This window comes from Puntigrus tetrazona, chromosome 11 (genome assembly GCF_018831695.1).
Source record: "Puntigrus tetrazona isolate hp1 chromosome 11, ASM1883169v1, whole genome shotgun sequence".
Classification (NCBI taxonomy): domain Eukaryota; kingdom Metazoa; phylum Chordata; class Actinopteri; order Cypriniformes; family Cyprinidae; genus Puntigrus; species Puntigrus tetrazona.
In genome coordinates, this window is record NC_056709.1 from 10,628,410 (window position 1) to 10,637,302 (window position 8,893).

At 36.3% G+C, this 8,893-nt stretch overlaps 1 pseudogene; it reads right to left on the bottom strand.

The window, feature by feature from the left end:
* Window positions 1-1,193: 1,193 nt before the first annotated feature.
* LOC122354289 lies at window positions 1,194-8,893 on the bottom strand (annotated as a pseudogene).

Sequence of the window (8,893 nt, forward strand, 5' to 3'; positions counted from 1 at the left end):
AGAACATAGTGAGTTTTTTTTTATTAATAAAAGCTGCCCAACAAGCATATTAATACATATTTTGCCTAAATGCATCATTCAGTGAATGCAGGCGTTGATTAATTAAAGTAAAGTAGATTTGCAATAGAAAAAAACATATCACGTAAATTCACTTAATAAAAAATTAAATGCCTAATAATTTTACTTTAAAAAACCGAATGCATAGTCAAACAAAATATAATGTGAATTGATGGAAGTAGAAATGTAGTGAGCTTAAAGGTCTCCTTTTTAAAATATCTTTAATGGCGTTATGAAATCAAACACCATCAAATCACGTTTAAGTTCAGTCGATTGTAAAAAAAAAAAAAAAAATCATAATTACTGTCAATGCAGATAATACACAAGGCACTTAATTCATTATATCTGAGGAGTATAAAAGGCATTTTTCTCCAAAACGATAAGGCAGGCATGTCATAAAACTAAACTTTGAAAAAGACAAGAATATTTATGATGCAAGACAGTCAATAACGGTTCATAAACCACTCAGAAGAAATATAAGTGGTCTAATGCATTTGCATACTACGAAGAACATGGGCGAAGGCTTTAATAAAGAGCAAGATAGTTTAGCTTAGAAGCAGATTACACAGCCTCAGCACTTTCAGTTGAGCATAAAACCTAGGTTTAGAGCTTGTTTGTGCTGCTCCAGGCTCATTACATCATGCATTAGCTTCTGATCCCCGTCTGACACAAAATATGAGAACTTAAACATACATTAAATATCAAATACAACTCTCAGATCAATACATCAAAGCCAGACCCACCCGGTGAAGACACAGACAGGGGTTAGACATCTGTGGCATTGCAGATGAAGCAACAGAAGTGATAAAGCGTGCTGAATAATCACTCGAACAGTGTGAATATAACTAGTATTATCTTTATAAACATGCAAGAGTACATATATATCTATATATATATCATTCGCTTGATGTAAAAGTATTTGTTTGGTTTTGGTTGCAGAGTGTTAAGACATAAGAACATCTGCTGGTGTGAGACCAAAGAAAATCTGCTGGCTACTTTCTGCCATGGAAGACCCACTTCTACGACTAAGCCAAGATCATGTGTGGTCCAGATTTAGTTTGGTCTCCGTTCGTACTCCCCAAGCACCATAGATGTAACTATTGACTATCCTTTGACTCCCCCTACGGGCAGGAGATCTACTTGCGGCCTAAGGTCTCATGAAGCTTCTTAAGTCTCTTCTTCCAGCTCCAGAGGAAACTTCTCGTAACATTTCTTACACACCGACTTCATGTCAAATTCCACAAACTTGTTCCTAAAACACAAAAATTGGTATTAGAAGTGGTACTGGTATTGAGAACCATTTCAACTAAAACGATCAAAAATAATTTGGGGTAATAAAAAAAAAAAGAGGAATAAATTAAATATTGTTTGAAAAATGGTTACAAAATAATACAAAAAAAAACACTGTTCTTTAAGATAACTTTAAATAAATTTAGGTTGAAGTGTTAAAATACTAAAACTAAAATTTTAATATATTTATACATTTTTTTATAAAAGCTAAAATGATTACTGAAAATATTAAATATTGTAATAAAACAAAAGCGAAACTATAGGGAAAAAAACTTTATTAAAACTTTGATAAACATTTTGAAGACGTGTGTCATGCATTAATTAGGTTTATAAGTGGCATCAATAAAATATAAAAGCAAATATGATAATGAAACTGACAAATGAAATGACAAATGAATACTGGTAAATAGAGATGCATCTATATTATATTATATTATAACTATTGCTGATTGCAATAACCAGATTATTATTTTGATGATATAGGCAATAACTGGCTGTCATTTAATTATAACAATTTATAATAATAACTAAATTAAAAATGTAAAATTTTAAATTGACTACAACTGAAATTAGGAATCATACCAATCCAAAAAACTATATTAATTTTGAAAAGTATTATTAAATTAATAGTGGTTTTTTGTATTTATTTAATAGTTTATTTACTCTACTTAAAGAAAAAAATCACGCTAGTAATTAGATTAGATTATGGTAAACATTTCAAATTGATGGAAAAAACGGAAAATAAGCATGCATAATTATATATATATATAACTAAATATCCATTATTATTAATAATAATAATAATAAAAAAAAAAAAAAAAAAAAAACTAAAAATGAGTGAGAAGCTAAGAACACTAACCAATAATAATGAGCAGAGTGAAGCAGATGAGCATGAGAGAAAGGAGAAAAGGGTTACAGACAGGCAGCGATGACTTTCTTTACGCCGTTATGGAGAATCGCGTTCACGTTTACGCCAAGCGCGCTTCAGCTCTTCGGCAGGTGTTCACCAACAGTGTTTACGGCTTGAGGTCCACCTCCACAAACCTGTCCTGCAGGGCCACCGCCGAGGACGAGGAGGACAAGGAGAAATCCAGCCAAAAGGAGGAAATTGGATAGAAAAAGTGGAAGAGGGAATGGGTTTGAAGTAGGGAAGAAGAGAGAAATGGAGCACGGTGGCATTTGGAGGCGAGGGAATGGGAGATAGGACAGAGAAGTACAGAATAAAAGAGTTAGCTGGAGAGAAAGGTTAGTAATGATCCAAGAAGTACATCATGGCGGCCGAGAGAGCCGATTTAAAGCCACTTCTGCACAAATTTAAACACAGCTACCAGACAATCGCTAAGAGAAAAGGAAAGAGGACAGATTGTGATATAGGATGAGTGCGTGTGCGTGTAGAATGCCACTTACTTGAGGGTGAGCTTGGTGTTACAGGTCGAGCACGAGAAGCAATTCACACCAAGCCTTGTTCAGAGCCGAAACCACTGACAGAAAGCACAAAAACAGCTCAAAAGAACTTGTTTTGTAATTGTTATATATTGATGTTTTTAAAGGCTGAGAACTCAATGTTGATATCGTGTTCAAGCAAGGCGCTTACCATCTCCTTTGATCCAGTTTGCAATGATAACAAACATCGCCAAAGAGCTGCGCGACACACAGAGCAGGCGCTTTTTAGTCTCACGTTAAAAACTTTCATTATCCTGCAAAACAACAGCCTTTTGAGATGAGAAGGGGCTTTGAAAGAAGAACCAAATTACGCGTTGCCTGGTTGTAGTGAGTCTCGCAGTAAGCAAGCCCTTTCTCTCGTAATGATGGTGGCCCAGGAAAGGCTTCTACGCGCAGCACAGACAAAATGCTGCAGAAGACGCACAAACACACCGTGGCGTGGCCTTCAATAAATGCTAACATCCAAGCGTTTCAACTATTTTTAAAGAAGTCTCTTATGCCCCCAAAGCTGCATTTATTGGAGTTAGTATTGTAACATATCACTACCATTTTAAAATAAGTGTTTTCCACTGCAATACATTTCTGGGATGATGATAAAGCTATATTATTACCATCCTTGTTCCAGACTTCCAGTGTCTTTCATAAATCATTTTAATATGCTGAATTGCTGCTCAAAGAAATACTTAAACATTTGTTTTTGTATGCTTTGAACAAAGAATAGCATTTAAAGAAAAATCATAAATGCCTCTACATTCACTTTTGATCAGTTTAAGCGAATCTTATTTGATTAAAGCGTTAATTTCTTTAAAAGCCATATCATCCGGTCTATGCTTGCGAAAAAGGCTGATATAATGCCGTTTTGTTTTAGTATGAGTTAAGTATTACTCAATTGGGTATAGGACAGTGTTACAATATTAACATTTCAGAAATAAGCTTTTCATAACAATAAAAAAATAAAAACAACAATTAAATAAAATGTTGATTAAAATTAAATATGAAAACTACATGAAACCTTTAGTTGTCTTTTTAAAGGTAAGCAGTCAATAATAAAATAAATGCATATTTGAATATAAATATACAGACACAAAGAAATAAAATAATGTGCTTGAAGCAGCACTACGTTGCTGAAATATTGAAGAAATCACCCAGAAAGTGTGATATGACTAATAAAATAAATCACCTGGCATAGTTTATTTTTTACTGCATGATGTTTATATAATACACATTAATACTGATCTGATGCAACTTGACTGCACAGAGTTTAAATGAAGCTAGATAAAGCAATTTTCTTCTATATTATTATTTGATTACTATTCCAAACACAAAGACCGTGGCAGGTCTATTTTACTGCCAAACCCTCACAAACAGAAGCGATATCCATGTCAGGCGCACAGCCCGGATTGCGTTTGCATTATGCTACCTCGCCAAGGCAGCAATTCTGGCCAATGCACCACGTCTTTTTGCTATCACCTGACATATTTTTATAAATATTCACGGTGCACATTGTGTACTGGAATTGTGTCGCAACACCGAATACAATTAAGGCACGGACCTCAACGTGCCACTGTTTGCCATGGCGTTGACCACGCGACCCTCGATGGGGCGTCTGCAGGCTCCGCGAATCGGCTTGGCCATCTTATCATGACAGGGGAGGCAGTAGAGTTCCCCCTTTCAGCTCGCGGGCATCAGCAGTCAGTTCCTTGCTGTAAAGCGCACAACCTCAAATTCACATCGCTTTCAGTAAATGGACACAGCAGAGGGGCTCATTTAGTGTCAGACTGACCACGCCCAGTTACTGCAGTTGGAAGTGGTCGGGATAGTAGATTGATTTACGAAAATGAGGGCTGTTCCTCGATGATGGCGTGACACTTCTGACAGATGTATTTCCCTAGGCCCGAGCTTTCTCGCGGTTATGGCGCAGGCGGCAGAGATGGCTGGGAGAAAAGCGAACATGCGCATTTGCCAATCAGAAAGCTCGATCGGTGATTTGGTTCACGTGCAGATATGCATCTCAAAAAGGTGATTGTTGTTGGTAGGACTAAAACCTGTTTTAAAAAGGAATAGTTCACTTAAAAATGAAAATGACCTCATGATTTACTCACCCCGAGCCATCCTAGGTGTAAGACTTTCAGACAAACACTGTCAGGAGTCTTTTAAAAATGCATCCTGGCTCTTTCAAGCTCGGTGGATGGTGACCATTATTTTGAGCTCCATAAACCACATATATCCGTCGTAAAACTAAGCGTATTATGCCTCCTGAGGGTTAACGCGTGTCTTCTGAAGCAGATACGTTTTTAAAATGATAACCATCACTGACTACCAGCAGCGACTGTATGCTCGTTCGCAAGGGAGTCAAGTTCCGGCTATTAGAGGACCTCCGACTCAGCGTATGCCGTTGCGAGGAAAGTCAGTGACTTGAGTTATAATTTTAAAAGAAGACATGTATTAACCCCTAGAGAGCCTATAGGTTAGTTTTTACGGCGGATTTATACCATTTATGGAGCTTCAAAATAATGGCCACCATCCGCCATTCCTCAAACTTGTAGATAAATTTTGAAAAACTGTGTTTATTGAATGCATGCAGCCTAGCGATCGCCCGTCACGGTCACCCCTCAGCGGCTGTAAACTCACGGCGGCGTTCTTGAGCGAATCAACGCATCGGCGCTGGCGGCTTGGCAGATATCACAGCAGAAACAGTCAGGGTGCCAGCTGTTATTCATGGCCTTAATCACCGCCCAATTATAAACTCTCCTGTGGGAATAGAGGACACAATTCACAATTAGCATAGTCAATAACATCACCTGTTCGTATGTTTGTGTGCGGCGTCTCGTGTACCACACTGGTGACAACAAAGGAGCAAACAACATCTGGAAATCATGCTCACAGTATTTCCTTCCCTCAAACTATGGACAGAAGGAAAAATCAAACATAACATCAGCTCAATGGGAATACATGTCAAAGTCAACCAAATGCAGACAGTTTGCAACCTACCAGACCTAATGTTACTAATATTTATATTTACTAAAACATTTAGAAATTTATATTTCAGGTTTTGCTACAAACAAAAATTGTATCTTCCTATAATTTACGGAAAAAAAAAAAAAAAAAAAAGGATTGATATTACCCTTCAACCCCTAGGCTTCATGATTTAATGCTAAAGCGGGTTTTAATTGAAGTACCTCATAAAAGAGCCCTTCAGGAAACTGCTGGAAGCACTGTGCTGCAGACGAAGCACTGTTAAGTGATACAGCTCGCCGTTGCTGTTGACAATCTTCTCTGCTGGGGCAAATCCACTTTACACACCGTTCGCACGAGGCATTTGCCAAGGCATTGGCCATGTTGCTGTAACAGAAACAGATCAATGTGAGGAGAAATGAGCGGCAGTCGCCATGAGCCTTGATCTATCTGCAACAACTAAATGCAACAATATCATTTTTTCAATAAAACCGAACTGCCGATACTTGATCAATCTGATATCAGCAGTTTTTTTTTAAATCAATGCAAGAATGTCTTTACTTCTTTGTGTTGACCTGATCCGTCACTCTTCTGTGTGTTAAACATTTATATACTGTATATATTTATATAAAAGACATTTCTTTCATATGTCCAGCACATTGCTGAGGAATGTATTATAATATGAAAAGTTCCAATATAGAGTGGCACTCCCTGCCAGAAAGCTTATTAAATATAAAAAAATAAAAATAAAAATATTTTATTTCAAATATTCACATATAAATCTTTTTTACAGCAATATTTGACAATATTAGTATTGTAATTTTTCTGTATTTTTCTCAAATAAATGCAGCTTGGGCAAGTAAAGTGTTTTTCAAAACCTTTTTCAACAATATTATATATTACTATGAGAGTTTATACGAAAGTATGAATCTCTTTTGTATTTACAATCACGAATCCACATTCAAACACAAAAACATCAGTGGGGGCACAAGATGCAGCGACAATGTAAAGTTTATCTTTCATATCACCACTGCACTTGCATTAGAAAGCCATGTTAAACTAATGTAAGCTAATCTTTAAAAAGTGCTTTTATGACAATTTTATTAAAGCAAAAAAAAATTGAACAGATATATTTATCCGAAGATAATTGCAGGCCTTGGCTTAGCCAACAAACAGAACTCGATGTTTAAAGGGATAGTTCACCCAAATATGATTGAATTCTGAATAAAGTGTATTCCAATTGTATGCATGCGTTTTCACTGAATATCATTAAACTGAACGGATATCAGTATCCCATCGTCATTTGTTATCCTTCTCCTGGAAGTGATTGAAGCTGATGATTCCATACAAGAAAACCCCGCGCCGTCTGCCTGGCACTTGAGATATTAAGTTTCTCCATTAAAGAGTCACCAGGCAAGGCTGCAAGCAATGTTTACATCACACTAACAGAATTAGTCAGCCGGTGGCCTCGTGGTTGCACTGCAGACGCGATCTCAAATGACTCCCTGCTCTATGACATCACAGGTGATGCTGGCTATTAGGGCACGCAGGCGTCTTTACAACTTCCTCATTCCCTTCTCTGCTGTCACCCCCGTGTTAATGCAGACCGATGATTCTAAGGCGCGTTCCTATATGGTGAAGTAGAAGCCCAGCAGAGAGGATCTGCTTGTGTACTATAAATAGATCATTTGTGTTTTAAAGAGAAGGAGACTGTTGTTTATCAGTTCTTGTTACATGCAAGACCTCACAGGAAACAGTGGAGGTGTGTCACTGCTGTGTGAGAAACTGGGAGCTGTGCCATCTGTGTGTGTGTGTGTGTGTGTGTGTGTGTTGAAGATTTGCTTATGTCTGTCTATTACACCCTCCCAGCTGGAAGAATACACAGTGGAGCATAAAAGTTTTGAAAGCCTAAACATAATATAACTATTTTATTTTCAAATAAACTTTTTATCCCAAATGTAATTAAAATATTAGATATTTTTACTAGTGTTCTTACATAGAAACTCATGTACTGCTGCTCAAAAGTTTTGGAGTCTAATATATATATATATATATATATATATATATATATATATATATATATATATATATATATATATATATATATTATTTTTTTTTTTTTGTATGTAGCTTTTGTATATTTATATTTTGAAACATAACTTGCAATTTTAAATAACTGCTTTCTATTTAAATATATTTTAAAATGTCACTTCTTCCTGTAATGGCACGGCTGATTCAGTCTTCAGGGTCACCACGATCCCTCACAAATCATTCTGATACGCCTGATTTAGTGCTTAAGATTTTTTTGTTATTATAATCAATATTGAAAAGTTATTCTGCTTCATATTTTGTAGAACCATAATACTTTTTAGTAATCTTTAATAAGTCATCAACACAACAGCATTTAAACATTATATGCATCTTTACTATCACATCCATTCTAACAGAATAAAAAGTATTAGGTTACTTTTTTTGTGCAAAACGTCAGCACAATTTTCTATTTATATTTTAAACACGATCATTTGTAATCTTAACATCTCAGAAGCTAGATCAGCTATCCATATTATTTCCCAGAGGACCTCCAGCTCAAGAATGCTCTCCCAAAAAAAGCACAGACTACACAAAACCACCAAGAAGCAATATTTCACGAGGAAGAGGAGCACAGTTATCCAGAAACACTTTGAGATTTAATATCACGATCGTCATGTTAAATAAAATGAAGGATTTAATTTGCTCACAACGCATTGTACAGGAGGTTAACTTACAGTATGATAGAAGACGTATCTAAACACTTGTGCTCTGTCTGTGTGTGTGTGTGTGTGTGTGTGTGTGTGTGTGTGTGTGTGTGTGTGTGTGTGTGTGTGTGTGTGTGTGTGTGTGTGTCCAGAAAACTCTACTACAGAGGCTAATTGGCTTAGCATCCGCCCTCATTTAACAATCTATTACATTTCAGTTTTCCCTCCAAAATAAGTACACAAATTTAACATAAATCGTTTAACAATAAATAAAGAGTGGGTGGAAAAAAAAGAAAGATTTTTAAAAAGTAATTAGCCGATAGCTGCAGAATCTCTGGTTGAACCGTTTTTCCGTAACATATCAAATTAAAAATTAAAGTCACGCAAACATTGTACCTGCCCGTCATCTCTGG